Raw genomic sequence first — 20,715 nt, 5'->3', positions numbered from 1 at the left:
TTTCATGTCTCTCCGACATTCTTACCGGAAGTTACAAGCAATTTTGTCTGTGTTTTCTTCCTAAGAGCAGTTTTTTCGGTTGTTTTATTCAAAAATAGCGCTAGGGCGCAATTTGAGTTTTGGGGTTTGGTTTTTTTCATTAAATCACAATATTCGCCAGTCCTTATGCGTGCGCCAAGTTTGTGACTTTGGAAGCATTTTAAAGGGGTCAAATTACAGCGCCAAGAGGCAAAAATGTGAAAATTTTATTTTGAAGGGATTTTTGCCAACTTCCTGTAGATTTTTGCTGAAAGAAGTGAGTGTATGAAAATTGGGTCTAAGTCAGACCTACATAGGAGTTTTTGTTTCATGTCGCTGTGACATTCCTAACAGAAGTTACATGCAGTTTTGTCTGTAATTTTTTTTCCCAGGGGGCGCTAGAGCGCAATTTTCATTTTGGCAGGGGGCGCTAGAGCGCAATTTTCATTTTGGGGGATTGGTTGCTTAATATGTTGGGAAAGTTTTGCTATACCGACGTGTGTGTCAACTTTGGTGAGTTTCGAAGCATGTTAAGGGGGTCAAATTACAGCGCGTAGGTGCGGAATAATAATAAAACACAGCACTCTAATAAACGTCTCCTTGCGCTGGACGTTCTGGGAGGAGGGACGAGGTTCTAGCAAAGGTTCTGTTGCTGCAGAGGCAGAAAGAGGTTCTAGCAAGGGTTCTGTTGCATCAGCGGCCGAGACCGAGGCAGACTATATAAGGCCTGAAGACCCGAGCGCTGGTTACAAGCACGTCCTTGATTGAGACGTAAATAAAGAAGGATGAGGAGAAGGACTTGGAGATGTTTGAAAACCTTCTTGTCTGCCCGGTAGACGCCATGAACCAAGGGGCGGAGCCACCGGCAGACGGCAGCGTGGACCCCCAGAGGCGTACGACTGAAAGGTGACCTCCAGACTCTCCAACAACCCCCCAAATATTTGGTAAGTCTCAGTTTCTTTCACACACGCACACGAGTATTCAGGAATGAGACAGAAAGCGGGCCAGTTAGCATGTTAGCATCATGCTAACATCATGCTCTCCAATTATATACATGCATATTAGCATCATGCTAACATCATGCTCTCCAATTATATACATGCATATTAGCATCATGCTAACATCATGCTCTCCAATTATATACATGCATATTAGCATCATGCTAACATCATGCTCTCCAAGCCACAACATTGATGGCGTTCTACTTTGCTGCTCATCATATTCTGATGACTACAATCCCAACACAAGCAGATTTCTACAGAAAAGTGATTTTATATAGATTGTTGTTTGTTGTCCTTTTTGTTTATTTCATCAATCAATCAATCAATCAATGTTTATTTATATAGCCCCAAATCACAAATGTCTCAAAGGACTGCACAAATCATTACGACTACAACATCCTCGGAAGAACCCACAAAAGGGCAAGGAAAACTCACACCCAGTGGGCAGGGAGAATTCACATCCAGTGGGACGCCAGTGACAATGCTGACTATGAGAAACCTTGGAGAGCACCTCAGATGTGGGCAACCCCCCCCCCCCCCCCCCCCCCCCCCCCCTTAGGGGACCGAAAGCGATGGACTAACATGATACTGTGAAGTTCAATCCATAGTGGCTCCAACACAGCCGCGGAGAGTTCAGTTCAAAGCGGATCCAAGACAGCAGCGAGAGTCCCGTCCACAGGAAACCATCTCAAGCGGAGGCGGATCAGCAGCGTAGAGATGTCCCCAACGGATACAGGCGAGCGGTCCATCCTGGGTCCCGACTCTGGACAGCCAGTACTTCATCCATGGTCATCGGACCGGACCTGACCCCCTCCACAAGGGAAGGGGGGGGGACATAGGAGAAAGAAAAGAAGCGGCAGATCAACTGTCTAAAAAGGAGTCTATTTAAATGCCATAATATACAGATGAGTTTTAAGGTGAGACTTCAATGCTTCTACTGAGGTAGCATCTCGGATGGATGGATGCACTATTTGTCTACTTTCACCAACATAATAATCAATCATCAAGTACAAAGGGCGGGGCTTGTTGCTTAGTTACGTGTGATGTCATGGCACACAGCTGTGTTTGTTAGCTCTAGCGGTTAGCACTTTTGAAAAGTATTGTGCTCCCTCTGCTTGAAGATGGAATGTGATTCCATGGCGCCGTATCTTCTTGTCAACAAACGGGGTATTGTTTGGATGGCAAGTTTGTCACTTTATTCATTGATTTGTTGCTTAATATTCACATTGTGTGCATATGTTTCTGTCGGCTGTGTCACAATGTGATGCTGCCTCTTCCTCTTTGATATCAACGTCGTTTTAGTGCGATACTGCTTGTTGCTACCACCAGTAAGACGATATTTCCTGCATCGAACTTGCTGCACTTATGATGCTGTCTGTTTGTTGTTGACATAAATAAAACCACACCAAAAGTAGCGTGACACGTGACATCAAGCTATCGCTAACGGACCTTTTCATTTTTATTTCACCTTTATTTAAGCAGGGAAAATCCCATTGAGATCAAAGATCTCTTTTCCAAGGGAACAGGTCTTGACATCCAGAGGGGACAGGTCTTGACTTTCAGAGGGGACAGGTCTTGACTTTCAGAGGGGACATGTCTTGACGTCCAGAAGGGACAGGTCTTGACGTCCGGAGGGGACAGTTCTTGACGTACAGAGGGGACAGGTCTTGACATTCAGAGGGGACAGGTCTTGACTTTCAGAGGGGACAGGTCTTGACGTCCAGAAGGGACAGGTCTTGACGTCCGGAGGGGACAGTTCTTGACGTACAGAGGGGACAGTTCTTGACATTCAGAGGGGACAGGTCTTGACTTTCAGAGGGGACAGGTCTTGACGTCCAGAAGGGACAGGTCTTGACGTCCGGAGGGGACAGTTCTTGACGTACAGAGGGGACAGTTCTTGACGTCCAGAGGGGACAGGTCTTGACATTCAGAGGGGACAGGTCTTGACGTCCAGAGGGAACAGTTCTTGACGTCCAGAGGGGACAGGTCTTGACATTCAGAGGGGACAGGTCTTGACGTCCAGAGGGGACAGGTCTTGACGTCCGGGGGGGACAGTCCTTGACATCCAGAGGGGACAGGTCTTGACGTCCAGAGGGGACAGTTCTTACGATCCAGAGGGGACAGGTATTGACATCCGGAGGGGACAGGTCTTGACGTCCAGAGGGGACAGGTCTTGACGTCCATATGGGACAGGTCTTGACTTTCATAGGGGACAGGTCTTGACATTCAGAGGGGACAGGTCTTGACGCCCGGAGAGGACAGGTCTTGACGTCCAGAGGGAACAGTTCTTGACGTCCAGAGGGGACAGTTCTTGACGTCCAGAGGGGACAGATCTTGACGTCCAGAGGGGACAGGTCTTGACATCCAAAGGGGACAGGTCTTGATGGTGGTATCATCCAAAACTAATGTCAAGTATCATAGAAAAGAAGAATAAGTGATTATTACATTTGAACAGAAGTGTAGATAGAACATGTTGAAACGGAAAATAAGCGGATATTAACAGTAAATGAACAAGTGGATTAATAACCTATTTTTTACAGTTTGTCCCTCATAATGTGTATAAAATAATGGGTGTATAAATGACACAATATGTTACTGCAGACTAATTAGGAGTCTTTGTTTGTTTACTTCCTACTAAAAGACAAGTTGTCTAGTATGTTCAACATTTTATTGAAGCACTAAATTGTTTATCGAATACAATAAACAAATGTTTCATGTATTGTAAAATCTTTTTGTTAAAATAAAGCCAATAATTATTTACATAAGTATGTAAATACATTTTGGTACCAGTACCAACATCTTGGTATGAGGACAAGCCCAGTACTGACATTTAAGCACGTCTGACACATTTAAGTGAGGTTGTTGAAAAAAAACTAACAGAGTGGACGAAAAGGTGGGACTTGGCTACTAATTGGCCACACCTGAACATAAATGTGAGAGGACCTACAGTATGTTTGACATCTTCTGTACGCTTTCAAAAAATCCATACCAGGAATGTACTTCAAAGCCGTTATTGTAATCAACTTTAAGGAGTTGAACAACTAGGAGAACATCTTCTTCATCAAATCGCTCCTAAGCTCCTCCTCTAGACCAGAAGTCCTCAACAGGGGCCCAGAGAGGCACTGCAGGGAGGTCTTGTCTGGTATCCACAGCAGCATTGGTCCAACACCAGTATCGTGTGGTAGAAGTGGCCCCTACCTACTCTATCTTGCAACTTCCAAATAAAAACATGAATACGTCATTATTTTTGTCATGGTTTTAGCATTACTTTGCAGCATCGCGTGGACATCGGGGGCGGTACCTCTGGATTGGCAGACCGGGGTGGTGGTTCCTCTCTTTAAGAAGGGGGACCGGAGGGTGTGTTCCAACTATCGTGGGATCACACTCCTCAGCCTTCCCGGTAAGGTTTATTCAGGTGTACTGGAGAGGAGGCTACGCCGGATAGTCGAAACTCGGATTCAGGAGGAACTGTGTGGTTTTCGTCCTGGTCGTGGAACTGTGGACCAGCTCTACGCTCTCGGCAGGGTTCTTGAGGGTGCATGGGAGTTTGCCCAACCAGTCTACTTGTGCTTTGTGGACTTGGAGAAGGCATTGGACCGTGTGGGGAGTGCTCAGAGAGTATGGGGTATCGGACTGTCTGATTGTGGCGGTCCGCTCCCTGTATGATCAGTGCCAGAGCTTGGTCCGCATTGCCGGCAGTAAGTCGAACACATTTCCAGTGAGGGTTGGACTCCGCCAAGGCTGTCCTTTGTCAACGATTCTGTTCATAACTTTTATGGACAGAATTTCTAGGCGCAGTCAAGGCGTTGAGGGGTTCCGGTTTGGTGGCCACGGGATTAGGTCTCTGCTTTTTGCAGATGATGTAGTCCTGATGGCTTCATCTGGCCGGGATCTTCAGCTCTCACTGGATCGGTTCGCAGCCGAGTGTGAAGCGACCGGAATGAGAATCAGCACCTCCAAGTCCGAGTCCATGGGTGGAATGCCATCTCCGGGTTGGGGAGGAGACCCTGCCCCAAGTGGAGGAGTTCAAGTACCTAGGAGTCCTGTTCACGAGTGGGGGAAGAGTGGATCGTGAGATCGACAGGCGGATCGGTGCGGCGTCTTCAGTAATGCGGACGCTGTACCGATCCGTTGTGGTGAAGAAGGAGCTGAGCCGGAAGGCAAAGCTCTCAATTTACCGGTCGATCTACGTTCCCATCCTCACCTATGGTCATAAGCTTTGGGTCATGACCGAAAGGGTAAGATCACGGGTACAAGCGGCCCAAATGAGTTTCCAGGTCTCTCCCTTAGAGATAGGGTGAGAAGCTCTGCCATCCGGGAGGAACTCAAAGTAAAGCCGCTGCTCCTCCACATCGAGAGGAGCCAGATGAGGTGGTTCGGGCATCTGGTCAGGATGCCACCCGAACGCCTCCCTAGGGAGGGGTTTAGGGCACGTCCAACCGGTAGGAGGCTACGGGGAAGTCCCAGGACACGTTGGGAAGACTATGTCTCCCGGCTGGCCTGGGAACGCCTCGGGATCCCCCGGGAAGAGCTAGACGAAGTGGCTGGGGAGAGGGAAGTCTGGGTTTCCCTGCTTAGGCTGTTGCCCCCGCGACCCGACCTCGGATAAGCGGAAGATGACGTATGGATGGATGGATGGTTTCAGCATTTAAGATGGCTAGCGAGTAGCGCTCTGACTGCCAGGTAACGATTAGGGCACTAGTTATACGGTATTACTAGAATATCTCAGTACTCTGTATTAGACAATAACAAAGTACATTTAGGAGCAGTTTAATTGACAAAAAAATCACAATTGTATGCTGCTTATATAAGTGAGGAGGCCTCGCTCCTTCTCTACATCAGTTTGAAAAAAACCTTGAGGTTCCTGGATTTTTATGACCCGGATGTAGAAACAGACCAAAGAAATCCACTGCCCTGGTTCCTTAGCTGGGACTTCTCTGCTGTAGCACACAGATCCTCTATATCGCAGTACTCTTGTGTTGGTGAAGACTCCAGTTACTGCCAACCAAAGTATTCGGTTCTTTTGTCTTGTGGACAGCAGTTGAAGAACTTTGCACTGAGACCTGAAGAACACAGGAACTAAGAAGGTCGAACAGGCAATCAGTCCAATTACCCTTTTTTATTTGGAGATGAAGGTATGACAAATGATGAAATAGGAATGTGCTGGACACTGACTAAAGGTACCATGAACATATTTCTTCAGACCTCCTGTCCTAGGAGTTGAGTTCTTTGATTTGCACGACCCCTCAGGAATCTTTTTTCTCCTCCAAGTGTCTCCCAGAGATCTGCTGCTGTTTGCACTGATAAATGCTACCGCCGATCACCGCGGGCCGAGGAACTGAAGGCTGGATATTCGGTCGGAACAATCTCAGACGAGAGCAGCTCTACTCTCGGGGGTGTTTTACTGCTAAAAGGTTTTGAGCGCCGTCCAAAGCAAATAAAGGCCAGCTCACGTCTCTGAGAAATGAGTCTGAGAGCCGGCAAAGCGTCCTGATTTCTGGGAGCTTCTTCACCCGTCTTTTAGAATCATCGAGAGATGAAGGATCTGAGAAAATGGGCCACAAATGTTGTAATTCCTCTCAGAGCAAAGTGCAATTTGAATAAAAGTATGGTTATCTGCGGTGTGGGGGGGTCTTTACTTGTAGCACCGTGTCCCATCTTTACTTGTAGCACCGTGTCCCATCTTTACTTGTAGGACTGTGTCCCATCTTTACTTGTAGCACCGTGTCCCATCTTTACTTGTAGCACCGTGTCCCATCTTTACTTGTAGCACCGTGTCCCATCTTTACTTGTAGCACCGTGTCCCGTCTTTACTTGTAGCACCGTGTCCCGTCTTTACTTGTAGGACTGTGTCCGTTTTTCACTTGTAGCACCGTGTCCCATCTTTACTTGTAGCACCGTGTCCCATCTTTACTTGTAGGACTGTGTCCCATCTTTACTTGTAGCACCGTGTCCCATCTTTACTTGTAGCACCGTGTCCCATCTTTACTTGTAGCACCGTGTCCCATCTTTAGTTGTAGCACCGTGTCCCATCTTTACTTGTAGCACCGTGTCCCATCTTTACTTGTAGCACCGTGTCCCATCTTTACTTGTAGCACCGTGTCCCATCTTTACTTGTAGCACCGTGTCCCATCTTTACTTGTAGCACCGTGTCCCATCTTTACTTGTAGCACCGTGTCCCATCTTCACTTGTAGCACCGTGCCCCATCTTTACTTGTAGCACCGTGTCCCATCTTTACTTGTAGCACTGTGTTCCATCTTTACTTGTAGCACCGTGTCCCATCTTTACTTGTAGCACCGTGTCCCATCTTTACTTGTAGCACCGTGTCCCATCTTTACTTGTAGCACCGTGTCCCATCTTTACTTGTAGCACCGTGTCCCATCTTTACTTGTAGCACCGTGTCCCATCTTTACTTGTAGCACCGTGTCCCATCTTTACTTGTAGCACCGTGTTCCATCTTTACTTGTAGCACCGTGTCCCATCTTTACTTGTAGCACCGTGTCCCATCTTTACTTGTAGCACCGTGTCCCTTATTTACTTGTAGCACCGTGTCTCGTCTTTACTTGTAGCACCGTGTCCCATCTTTACTTGTAGCACCGTGTCCCATCTTTACTTGTAGCGCCGTGTCCCATCTTTACTTGTAGCACCGTGTCCCATCTTTACTTGTAGCACCGTGTCCCGTCTTTACTTGTAGCACCGTGTCCCATCTTTACTTGTAGCACCGTGTCCCATATTTACTTGTAGCACCGTGTCCCATCTTTACTTGTAGCACCGTGTCCCATCTTTACTTCTAGCACCGTGTCCCGTCTTTACTTGTAGCACCGTGTTCCGTCTTTACTTATAGCACCGTGTCCCATCTTTACTTGTAGCACCGTGTCCCGTCTTTACTTGTAACACCGTGTCCCATCTTTACTTCTAGCACCGTGTCCCGTCTTTACTTGTAGCACCGTGTTCCGTCTTTACTTATAGCACCGTGTCCCTTTTTACTTGTAGCACTGTGTCCCATCTTTACTTGTAGCACCGTGTCCCATCTTTACTTGTAGCACCGTGTCCCATCTTTACTTTTAGCACCGTGTCCCATCTTTACTTGTAGGACCGTGCCCCATCTTTTTTTGTAGCACCGTGTCCCGTCTTTACTTGTAGCACCGTGTCCCATCTTTACTTGTAGCACCGTGTCCCATTTTTACTTGTAGCGCTGTGTCCCGTCTTTACTTGTAGCACTGTGTCCCATCTTTACTTGTAGCACCGTGTCCCATCTTTACTTGTAGCACTGTGTCCCATCTTTACTTGTAGCACCGTGTCCCATCTTTACTTGTAGCACCGTGTCCCATTTTTACTTGTAGCGCTGTGTCCCGTCTTTACTTGTAGCACTGTGTCCCATCTTTACTTGTAGCACCGTGTCCCATCTTTACTTGTAGCACCGTGTCCCATCTTTACTTGTAGCACTGTGTCCCATCTTTACTTGTAGCACCGTGTCCCATCTTTACTTGTAGCGCCGTGTCCCATCTTTACTTGTAGCGCCGTGTCCCGTCTTTACTTGTAGCACCGTGTCCCATCTTTACTTGTAGCACCGTGTCCCATTTTTACTTGTAGCGCTGTGTCCCGTCTTTACTTGTAGCACTGTGTCCCATCTTTACTTGTAGCACTGTGTCCCATCTTTACTTGTAGCACCGTGTCCCATCTTTACTTGTAGCACCGTGTCCCATTTTTACTTGTAGCGCTGTGTCCCGTCTTTACTTGTAGCACTGTGTCCCATCTTTACTTGTAGCACTGTGTCCCATCTTTACTTGTAGCACCGTGTCCCATCTTTACTTGTAGCACTGTGTCCCATCTTTACTTGTAGCACCGTGTCCCATCTTTACTTGTAGCACCGTGTCCCATCTTTACTTGTAGCACTGTGTCCCATCTTTACTTGTAGCACCGTGTCCCATCTTTACTTGTAGCGCCGTGTCCCATCTTTACTTGTAGCACCGTGTCCCGTCTTTACTTGTAGCACCGTGTCCCATCTTTACTTGTAGCACCGTGTCCCATTTTTACTTGTAGCGCTGTGTCCCGTCTTTACTTGTAGCACTGTGTCCCATCTTTACTTGTAGCACCGTGTCCCATCTTTACTTGTAGCACCGTGTCCCATCTTTACTTGTAGCACTGTGTCCCATCTTTACTTGTAGCACCGTGTCCCATCTTTACTTGTAGCGCCGTGTCCCATCTTTACTTGTAGCGCCGTGTCCCATCTTTACTTGTAGCGCCGTGTCCCGTCTTTACTTGTAGCACCGTGTCCCGTCTTTACTTGTAGCACCGTGTCCCATCTTTACTTGTAGCACCGTGTCGCGTCTTTACTTGTAGCACCGTGTCCCATCTTTACTTGTAGCACCGTGTCCCGTCTTTACTTGTAGCACCGTGTCCCATCTTTACTTGTAGCACCGTGTCCCATCTTTACTTGTAGCACCGTGTCCCATCTTTACTTGTAGCACCGTGTCCCATATTTACTTGTAGCACCGTGTCCCATCTTTACTTGTAGCACCGTGTCCCATCTTTACTTCTAGCACCGTGTCCCGTCTTTACTTGTAGCACCGTGTTCCGTCTTTACTTATAGCACCGTGTCCCATCTTTACTTGTAGCACCGTGTCCCGTCTTTACTTGTAACACCGTGTCCCATCTTTACTTCTAGCACCGTGTCCCGTCTTTACTTGTAGCACCGTGTTCCGTCTTTACTTATAGCACCGTGTCCCTTTTTACTTGTAGCACTGTGTCCCATCTTTACTTGTAGCACCGTGTCCCATCTTTACTTGTAGCACCGTGTCCCATCTTTACTTTTAGCACCGTGTCCCATCTTTACTTGTAGGACCGTGCCCCATCTTTTTTTGTAGCACCGTGTCCCGTCTTTACTTGTAGCACCGTGTCCCATCTTTACTTGTAGCACCGTGTCCCATTTTTACTTGTAGCGCTGTGTCCCGTCTTTACTTGTAGCACTGTGTCCCATCTTTACTTGTAGCACCGTGTCCCATCTTTACTTGTAGCACTGTGTCCCATCTTTACTTGTAGCACCGTGTCCCATCTTTACTTGTAGCACCGTGTCCCATTTTTACTTGTAGCGCTGTGTCCCGTCTTTACTTGTAGCACTGTGTCCCATCTTTACTTGTAGCACCGTGTCCCATCTTTACTTGTAGCACCGTGTCCCATCTTTACTTGTAGCACTGTGTCCCATCTTTACTTGTAGCACCGTGTCCCATCTTTACTTGTAGCGCCGTGTCCCATCTTTACTTGTAGCGCCGTGTCCCGTCTTTACTTGTAGCACCGTGTCCCATCTTTACTTGTAGCACCGTGTCCCATTTTTACTTGTAGCGCTGTGTCCCGTCTTTACTTGTAGCACTGTGTCCCATCTTTACTTGTAGCACTGTGTCCCATCTTTACTTGTAGCACCGTGTCCCATCTTTACTTGTAGCACCGTGTCCCATTTTTACTTGTAGCGCTGTGTCCCGTCTTTACTTGTAGCACTGTGTCCCATCTTTACTTGTAGCACTGTGTCCCATCTTTACTTGTAGCACCGTGTCCCATCTTTACTTGTAGCACTGTGTCCCATCTTTACTTGTAGCACCGTGTCCCATCTTTACTTGTAGCACCGTGTCCCATCTTTACTTGTAGCACTGTGTCCCATCTTTACTTGTAGCACCGTGTCCCATTTTTACTTGTAGCGCTGTGTCCCGTCTTTACTTGTAGCACTGTGTCCCATCTTTACTTGTAGCACCGTGTCCCATCTTTACTTGTAGCACCGTGTCCCATCTTTACTTGTAGCACTGTGTCCCATCTTTACTTGTAGCACCGTGTCCCATCTTTACTTGTAGCGCCGTGTCCCATCTTTACTTGTAGCGCCGTGTCCCATCTTTACTTGTAGCGCCGTGTCCCGTCTTTACTTGTAGCACCGTGTCCCGTCTTTACTTGTAGCACCGTGTCCCATCTTTACTTGTAGCACCGTGTCGCGTCTTTACTTGTAGCACCGTGTCCCATCTTTACTTGTAGCACCGTGTCCCGTCTTTACTTGTAGCACCGTGTCCCATCTTTACTTGTAGCACCGTGTCCCATCTTTACTTGTAGCACCGTGTCCCATCTTTACTCAACAATGGCGCTCTTATTCACTTTTCTTTGTCCATTACCATAGGGCAACGTGTTCCCAAACAGGAGTCTTTAATAATATCTTTTAAAGCTTCGTCTTCTCTGCAGTATTGCTAGCCAAAGTTGGGACTAGGCACTACTTTTTTCTGGACTAGACATGTTCTACACTTCCTGCCTTTCACTTAATGTGTTCCTAAAAGGAATGGTGTCCATGAATGTTCTTATTCATCAGGTCTTTGTCATCTTAGGGAATTCAATCATCTCAACTGAACTGTTTGGTTTTGTTTCTTAGAAGACAGTTTACCACTTCATCAGTTCTTGATCGTAGAGTTAAATTGGTCACAACTAGTCTTAGACTTAGATCGGTCACATCTAGTCTTAGACTGAGATTGGTCAGAATCAGTCCTAGACTTAGTTTGGTCAGATTTATACTTAGACTGACTTTGGTCACATCTAGTCTTAGACTTAGATTTGTCAGATCAAGACTTAGATTGGTCAGTTTTAGTCTTAGACTTAAATTTAGTCTAGTGGTTGGTACCAAAACCCTAAATATCTATACTCCAAAATCAGGAGGGTGTGCCTGGGCCAGGATGTTTTGGCCCTATGGTAGTTAGGGAAACAAGTGCAAACGAGCAATCCTAACCAATTGAGCTGTTGTTTGTCTGTGGATCGACTATTAAAAGAGTCCAGATAAGCGTTCCATTCAGTTGTAAACAAATGTCCTTCTGGTCACCTCCTGTGAGCAGAAGATTTCTAACTCCTGCTCTTTGTTGGAGGCTAAGTTGCGGAGTATTTTAGGAATGGTTGAAAGGACAGTGGGACCGGAGGGTGTGTTCCAACTATGGTGGGATCACACTCCTCAGCCTTCCCGGTAAGGTTTATTCAGGTGTACTGGAGAGGAGGCTACGCCGGATAGTCCAACCTCGGATTCAGGAGGAACTGTGTGGTTTTCGTCCTGGTCGTGGAACTGTGGACCAGCTCTATACTCTCGGCAGGGTTCTTGAGGGTGCATGGGAGTTTGCCCAACCAGTCTACATGTGCTTTGTGGACTTGGAGAAGGCATTGGACCGTGTCCCTCGGGAAGTCCTGTGGGGAGTGCTCAGAGAGTATGGGGTACCGGACTGTCTTATTGTGGCGGTCCGCTCCCTGTATGATCAGTGCCAGAGCTTGGTCCGCATTGCCGGCAGTAAGTCGGACACATTTCCAGTGAGGGTTGGACTCCGCCAAGGCTGTCCTTTGTCACCCATTCTGTTCATAACTTTTATGGACAGAATTTCTAGGCGCAGTCAAGGCGTTGAGGGGATCCGGTTTAGTGACCGCAGGATTAGGTCTCTGCTTTTTGCAGATGATGTGGTCCTGATGGCTTCATCTGACCGGGATCTTCAGCTCTCGCTGGATCGGTTCGCAGCCGAGTGTGAAGCGACCGGAATGAGAATCAGCACCTCCAAGTCCGAGTCCATGGTTCTCGCCCGGAAAAGGGTGGAGTGCCATCTCCGGGTTGGGGAGGAGACCCTGCCCCAAGTGGAGGAGTTCAAGTACCTAGGAGTCTTGTTCACGAGTGAGGGAAGAGTGGATCGTGAGATCGACAGGCGGATCGGTGCGGCGTCTTCAGTAATGCGGACGTTGTACCGATCCGTTGTGGTGAAGAAGGAGCTGAGCCGGAAGGCAAAGCTCTCAATTTACCGGTCGATCTACGTTCCCATCCTCACCTATGGTCATGAGCTTTGGGTCATGACCGAAAGGATAAGATCACGGGTACAAGCGGCCGAAATGAGTTTCCAGGTCTCTCCCTTAGAGATAGGGTGAGAAGCTCTGCCATCCGGGAGGAACTCAAAGTAAAGCCGCTGCTCCTCCACATCGAGAGGAGCCAGATGAGGTGGTTCGGGCATCTGGTCAGGATGCCACCCGAACGCCTCCCTAGGGAGGTGTTTAGGGCACGTCCAGCCGGTAGGAGGCCACGGGGAAGACCCAGGGAACGTTGGGAAGACTATGTCTCCCGGCTGGCCTGGGAACGCCTCGGGATCCCCCGGGAAGAGCTAGACGAAGTGGTTGGAGAGAGGGAAGTCTGGGCTTCCCTGCTTAGGCTGCTGCCCCCGCGACCCGACCTCGGATAAGCGGAAGATGATGGATGGATGAAAGGATAGTGTTTTTATATGGGAGACAGGTGGTGCCGCAGACCACCACCTCTGTTCAGGGATGGTTTTCAACCTCAACATGGAGGACGGATGTTAGGAAAGAAGGTTTAGTGATGAAGTCTCCACAGATGGGAAGCAAACGTCTTCTAGGACAAAGGATTGAATGTCCTGAGGGGAATCGTACTCCTTAGTACAGTACTGAATGTTCTGAACCAGAAATCCGATTTACAAATGGATCGTTTAACACGTTCTGCAACAGAACTCTCACTGGAGCAGTCCTACTTTCAGCCCTTGTTGTCCTTGCCACTTGTACCTCGTTCCTGATGTTGACCCCGGACATTTTGTGTCTGCTTCTTCTGACATGGCTTCAGAGGGAATGAAGACTGCTTGGAGAGAAACGGAGGACATTTGTCCTCAGGACCTGTTCGCACCTTTCCAGCAATGTTGACCTCAGTCATGTGGGAAGAGGGATTTCCAAACCTGAATTCGAACCCAGAAACGTGTTCAATTCCCCTCAGCAAGCTCTAAGAAGGATGGTCCACATTTAACCCAAGTTCTGTTTTTGCCAGCACGACTTTGTCTTACCCTCCATCCGTCTTCCACGTCTTGACGTCTACCTTTGATCCACTTCCAACTTCAGATCTGTTCCGAGCAGAACCGTCCTGCGCTCTGAGAGATGAAGGTGTCCGAGGATCTGGAATTGATGATTCTGGCTTTAATTAGTATAGCCTGTTTTAGTGATGTCAGCAATTCTTTACAGGCTATGCTAATCTGGGCCAGAATCAGCAATGCGATTGTGGTCTTCTGGAGACCTCTGGTCCACCTGGTTCTGTCCAGCAGGAAGACCTGCAGAGAAGACTAGGACAAGACAACTTTCAGTCTTAGCACTGGCTTCCTGTGCACTTAAGATGTGACTTTAAGGTTTTACTACTTACGTATAAAATACTACACGGTCTAGCTCCAGCCTATCTTGCCGATTGTATTGTACCATATGTCCCGGCAAGAAATCTGCCTTCAAAAGACTCCGGCTTATTAGTGATTCCTAGAGCCCAAAAAAAGTCTGCGGGCTATAGAGCGTTTTCCGTTCGGGCTCCAGTACTCTGGAATGCCCTCCCGGTAACAGTTCGAGATGCTACCTCAGTAGAAGCATTTAAGTCTCACCTTAAAACTCATCTGTATACTCTAGCCTTTAAACAGACCTCCTTTTTAGACCAGTTGATCTGCCGCTTCTTTTCTTTCTCCTATGTCCCCCCCTCCCTTGTGGAGGGGGTCCGGTCCGATGACCATGGATGAAGTACTGGCTGTCCAGAGTCGAGACCCAGGATGGACCGCTCGCCTGTGTATCGGTTGGGGACATCTCTACGCTGCTGATCCGCCTCCGCTTGAGATGGTTTCCTGTGGACGGGACTCTCGCTGCTGTCTTGGATCCGCTTGAACTGAACTCTGGCGGCTGTGTTGGAGCCACTATGGATTGAACTTTCACAGTATCATGTTAGACCCGCTCGACATCCATTGCTTTCGGTCCCCTAGAGGGGGGGTTGCCCACATCTGAGGTCCTCTCCAAGGTTTCTCATAGTCAGCATTGTCACTGGCGTCCCACTGGATGTGAATTCTCCCTGCCCACTGGGTGTGAGTTTTCCTTGCCCTTTTGTGGGTTCTTCCGAGGATGTTGTAGTCGTAATGATTTGTGCAGTCCTTTGAGACATTTGTGATTTGGGGCTATATAAATAAACATTGATTGATTGATTGATTGAATTCTCCCGTCAAATGAATGCTGAGTTCAAATGTTAAAGTTGATCGGAGTTGTCCTCATGTCCTCTACCTTTGACCTTTGCTACAGTTTTTTGCATGCATCAGACCCTTTGTTTACATTGAGGAGCGCTAGCTTGTGAGCTACTGTCAGCAATGAGCTACTGTATCCTCCTACGGTGTGTAGTGAAGCATCTTTAGCTATTACTTGTCCTCCAGTGATAATGGTACTTGTAAGAAACTACTGTATCCTCCTACGGTGTGTAGTAAAGCATCTTAAGCTATTACTTATCCTCCAGTGATAATGATACATGTAAGAAACAACTGTATCCTCCTATGGTGTGTAGTGAAGCATGTTTAGCTATTCCTTATCCTCCAGTGATAATGGTACTTGTAAGAAACGACTGTATCCTCCTACGGTGTGTAGTGAAGCATCTTTAGCTATTACTTGTCCTTCAGTGATAATGTTACTTGTACGAAACTACTATATCTTCCTACGGTGTGTAGTAAAGCATCTTTAGCTATTTCTTGTCCTCCAGTGATAATGGTACTTGTAAGAAACTACTGTATCCTCCTACGGTGTGTAGTGAAGCATCTTTAGCTATTACTTGTCCTCCAGTGATAATGGTACTTGTAAGAAACTACTGTATCCTCCTACGGTGTGTAGTGAAGCATCTTTAGCTATTACTTGTCCTCCAGTGATAATGGTACTTGTAAGAAACTACTGTATCCTCCTACGGTGTGTAGTGAAGCATCTTTAGCTATTACTTATCCTCCAGTGATAATGGTACTTGTAAGAAACTACTGTATCCTCCTACGGTGTGTAGTGAAGCATATTTAGCTATTACTTGTCCTCCAGTGATAATGGTACTTGTAAGAAACGATTGTATCCTCCTACGGTGTGTAGTGAAGCATGTTTAGCTATTACTTATCCTCCAGTGATAATGGTACTTGTAAGAAACTACTGTATCCTCCTACGGTGTGTAGTGAAGCATGTTTAACTATTCCTTGTCCTCCAGTGATAATGGTACTTGTAAGAAACTACTGTATCCTCCTACGGTGTGTAGTGAAGCATATTTAGCTATTACTTGTCCTCCAGTGATAATGTTACTTGTAAGAAACGATTGTATCCTCCTACGGTGTGTAGTGAAGCATGTTTAGCTATTACTTATCCTCCAGTGATAATGGTACTTGTAAGAAACTACTGTATCCTCCTACGGTGTGTAGTGAAGCATGTTTAACTATTCCTCGTCTTTCAGTAATAATAGTACTTGTAAAAAACTACTGTGTCCTCCTACAGTGGTTAGAGTGTCCGCCCTGAGATGGGAAGGTTGTGAGTTCAAACCCCGGCTGAGTCATACCATAGACTACAAAAAAACGGGGGCCATTGCCTCCCTGCTTGGCACTCGATCAAGGCTTGGAATTGGGGGTTAAATCAGCAAAATGATGTCCCAGGCGTGGCCACCGCTGCTGCTCACTGCTCCCCTCACCTCCCAGGGGGTGAACAAGGGTGACGGGTCAAATGCAGAGCACACTTTTCACCACACCTAGTGTGTGTGTGACAATCATTGCTACTTTAACTTGAACCTGAGCTGAGGACGTCATTGAGACTTGTGCAGCCCTTTGAGACACTTGTGATTAAGACCTACATCAATTAACTTTGATTGATACTTCTAAGGAAATTACTTTTATTTGTGGCCATGGAGGCGAGGATTTAGAAGTAGCTAAAACACTGTGGAGGCACGTTAGCCGCTTGCTGGTTATGCTTCAAAGCACAGCTTCCGGAACTTCATTTTTATCCTTAGTTTGGAGACAAATTGTGTCCATTCTCCCCTCGTCCGTCTCCACACTGTCTGCTTGTCAGTGCTCCGTGTGTGTTGACTCACATTCGCCTTGGCTGGTATTTTTTTTAAAAGGTAACATGGTAGGTCTTGTAATTCATGGGACGGCATGGCGTTCAAATCCCACCTAGTACCAACCCCGTCACGTCCGTTGTGTCCTGAGCAAGACACTTCACCCTTGCTCCTGATGGGTGCTGGTTGGCGCCTTGCATGGCAGCTCCCCCCATCAGTGTGTGAATGGGTAAATGTGGAAGTAGTGTCAAAGCGCTTTGAGTACCTTGAAGGTAGAAAAGCGCTATACAAGTACAACCCATTTATTTATTATTTATTAGTGCTGGGGTACTTTATCAGTACTAGCCTGATACAAAATGTAGAAACATTTAACCCCCCCAAAAAGGGACAAGCGGTATAAAATGGATGGCGTTTAAAAGCAATGTGTCCTGGCAGTCTGTAATTGTGTAGTCCTGCTCCTTTATGCACCGTGGTCACACTAGTGACTGTTAAAGGACAAAAAGTGTGAAAATTGACAACTTTTCTGTCAGTGGAGGAGCTTTGAAGGGATTATGCAGAAATTGATGAGGAGACATGATAGCACACGCCTTTCAAAGCTGGAAGTGATTCGTAACCATGGCTGAGATGCTTCAGATATCAAGCTAGACTGAGCAGGGATCCGGCCCTCGGTCTTGGTGTGACTCCTCCTTCTATTTTAGACGAGCAGCTTTGTATGTTAGCCGCCAGCTTGTGGTGGCTGACGGCTAACAACAAGACTCCAAGGAGCTGGCATTCCCCGCGGCCTTTGATTGGCAGGGAGTCTGCAGGCCCGGTCCAGTCAGGCCCCGGCTTTTGAAGAGGCTGACACCTGGGACGCCTCCCGTGGTCCTCCCCAGTCACACTGTCTGCCTCCGAGCTGCAGCCTCCACCTGCTCCTTTCTCCTGCAGACTAAATATGCCGCTAATTAACATAATGACCCGCTGGGGGCTCTGCGGCTCGCCATTTAAGGAGCCTGTTGCTGGGGGACTTTGCAGTCAGCTGTTTTTTTAGCAAGCAGAGACACTCCTGCACTCCCGCTGATTAATTGGGGGGATTTAGGCTAAACATCTCCTGTACATGCCAGCTGCATTCTTTTCTCTCCAACACTGCATGAATCATTGTTGTTCTCGCTTTCAGGCAACACAAAGTCCCGTAAACCACAAAACAGACAGGAGGGAAGAAAACAACCTCTTTAAGAAGGGAGGTGTGTTCCAACTATGGTGGGATCACACTCCTCAGCCTTCCCGGTAAGGTTTATTCAGGTGTACTGGAGAGGAGGCTACGCCGGATAGTCCAACCTCGGATTCAGGAGGAACAGTGTGGTTTTGGTCCTGGTCGTGGAACTGTGGACCAGCTCTATACTCTCGGCAGGGTTCTTGAGGGTGCATGGGAGTTTGCCCAACCAGTCTACATGTGTTTTGTGGACTTGGGAAGTCCTGTGGGGAGTCCTCAGAGAGTATGGGGTATCGGACTGTCTTATTGTGGCGGTCCGCTCCCTGTATGATCAGTGCCAGAGCTTGGTCCGCATTGTAAGTCGGACAGGTTTCCAGTGAGGGTTGGACTCCGCCAAGGCTGTCCTTTGTCACCGATTCTGTTCATAACTTTTATGGGCAGAATTTCTAGGCGCAGTCAAGGCGTTGAGGGGTTCCGGTTTGGTGACCGCAGGATTAGGTCTCTGCTTTTTGCAGACCATTCAGTCCTGATGGCTTCATCTGACCGGGATCTTCAGCTCTCACTGGATCGGTTTGCAGCCGAGTGTGAAGCGACCGGAATGAGAATCAGCACCTCCAAGTCCGAGTCCATGGTTCTCGCCCGGAAAAGGGTGGAATGCCATCTCCGGGTTGGGGAGGAGACCCTGCCCCAAGTGGAGGAGTTCAAGTACCTAGGAGTCTTGTTCACGAGTGGATCGTGAGATCGACAGGCGGATCGGTGCGGCGTCTTCAGTAATGCGGACGTTGTACCGATCCGTTGTGGTGAAGAAGGAGCTGAGCCGGAAGGCAAAGCTCTCAATTTACCGGTCGATCTACGTTCCCATCCTCACCTATGGTCGTGAGCTTTGGGTCATGACCGAAAGGATAAGATCACGGGTACAAGCGGCCCAGATGGGTTTCCAGGTCTCTCCCTTAGAGATAGGGTGAGAAGCTCTGCCATCCGGGAGGAACTCAAAGTAAAGCCGCTGCTCCTCCACATCGAGAGGAGCCAGATGAGGTGGTTCGGGCATCTGGTCAGGATGCCACCCGAACGCCTCCCTAGGGAGGTGTTTAGGGCACGGCCAGCTGGTAGGAGGCCACGGGGAAGACCCAGGACACGATGGGAAGACTATGTCTCCCGGCTGGCCTGGGAACGCCTCGGGATCCCCCGGGAAGAGCTAGACGAAGTGGCTGGGGAGAGGGAAGTCTGGGTTTCCCTGCTTAGGCTGTTGCCCCCGTGACCCGACCTCGGATAAGCGAAAGATGATGGATGGATGGATGGATGGGAAGAAAACACACACACACACAATCAATCAATCCACTTTATTTATATAGCACATTTAAACAATAATAACGTTTCCAAAGTGCTGCACAGCCATGTTAAAAACAATTGTAAAAAAAAAAAATATATATATATATATATAAAATACAATTTAAAAAAAAATATATATATACATATTATGCTCCACCAATGACTGAATAAAAACAAAAAATAAATAAATATAAAACCAATAAAAACAATATAAAAACAAATATGATTAAAAACTATTTTAAAGGGTAAAATCAATTAAAACAGTAAAATAGAAATCAAAGTGTATAAAAAACACAGAGGACCACACAACTCACGTAGTGTTAAAAGCCAAAGAATAAAAGTGGGTCTTAAGACGAGACTTAAAACACTCCACTGTGGAAGCAGTTTGAACTTGGAGCGGCAGAGTGTTCCAGAGCTTAGGGCCGACCACAGAGAAGGCCCTGTCTCCCCTGGTCTTAAGTCTGGTCTTGGGCACCACGAGCTGGAACTGGCTCTCGGACCTCAGAGCGCGCGCAGGGATGTAAATTTGGATGAGGTCCGAGATATATTGAGGTGCCAGTCCATGTAAAGATTTAAAAACAAACAGCATTGTTTTAAAATCCATTCTCAAATGAACAGGGAGCCAGTGCAAACTCTGAAGAATTGGGGTTATATGCTGGCGTTTCCTGGCCCCTGTTAAAAGTCCTGCTGCCGCGTTCTGGACTAACTGCAACCGGGAGAGAGCTTTTTGGCTGATGCCAGCATAAAGTGCATTGCAGTAGTCCAGGCCACTTCAAATAAAAGCATGCACGACTTGTTTAAAAAGGTTAAAAGATAAAAACGGTTTAACCTTTACTAAAAGACGAAGGTGATAAAAACACGATTTTAAAACGCCATTGACTTGTTTGTTTAGTTTAAAATGGCGGTCTATAGTCACGCCAAGGCTGGTGACTCTGGGACGCACATCATTTTGCAATGGTCCCAAGTCAGTGAGGGCCGCACCAAAAACTAACATTTCCGTTTTTCCCTCATTCATCATTAAATGAATGAATGAGGGAAACACACACACACACACACACACAGCACTATTGACAAGAACAAAACGCAACCTTTGATGCACCCACACTGGAGAATAACTCAAATTAAAACCATGTAAAAATTGTATAAAAATATTTTTTTAAATGCATCCATCCATCCATCCATCCCTCTTCTTCTGCTTATCCGCGGGGGCAGCAGCCTAAGCAGGGACGCCCAGACTTCGAGGTGTTCCCAGGCCAGCCGGGAGACATAGTCTTCCCAACATGTCCCGGGTCTTCCCCGTGGCCTCCTGCCAGTCAGACGTGCCCTA

At 47.4% G+C, this 20,715-nt stretch overlaps 1 protein-coding gene across 2 annotated transcripts in view; it reads left to right on the top strand.

The window, feature by feature from the left end:
• LOC133559715 (muscarinic acetylcholine receptor M3-like) overlaps window positions 1-20,715 on the top strand; it is a 155,089-nt gene that overhangs the window by 58,937 nt on the left and 75,437 nt on the right. For both annotated transcript variants that reach the window (XM_061911747.1, XM_061911746.1), the window contains exon 2: window positions 855-962. The gene's annotated coding sequence lies outside the window, so the exon portion shown is untranslated. The remainder of the gene's footprint in view (window positions 1-854; window positions 963-20,715) is intronic.

The sequence above is a fragment of the Nerophis ophidion genome, linkage group LG09 (assembly GCF_033978795.1).
Source record: "Nerophis ophidion isolate RoL-2023_Sa linkage group LG09, RoL_Noph_v1.0, whole genome shotgun sequence".
Taxonomy (NCBI): Eukaryota; Metazoa; Chordata; class Actinopteri; order Syngnathiformes; family Syngnathidae; genus Nerophis; species Nerophis ophidion.
The sequence above is the reverse complement of the archived record's forward strand: the minus strand, read 5'-3'. Positions and strand labels throughout refer to the sequence as shown.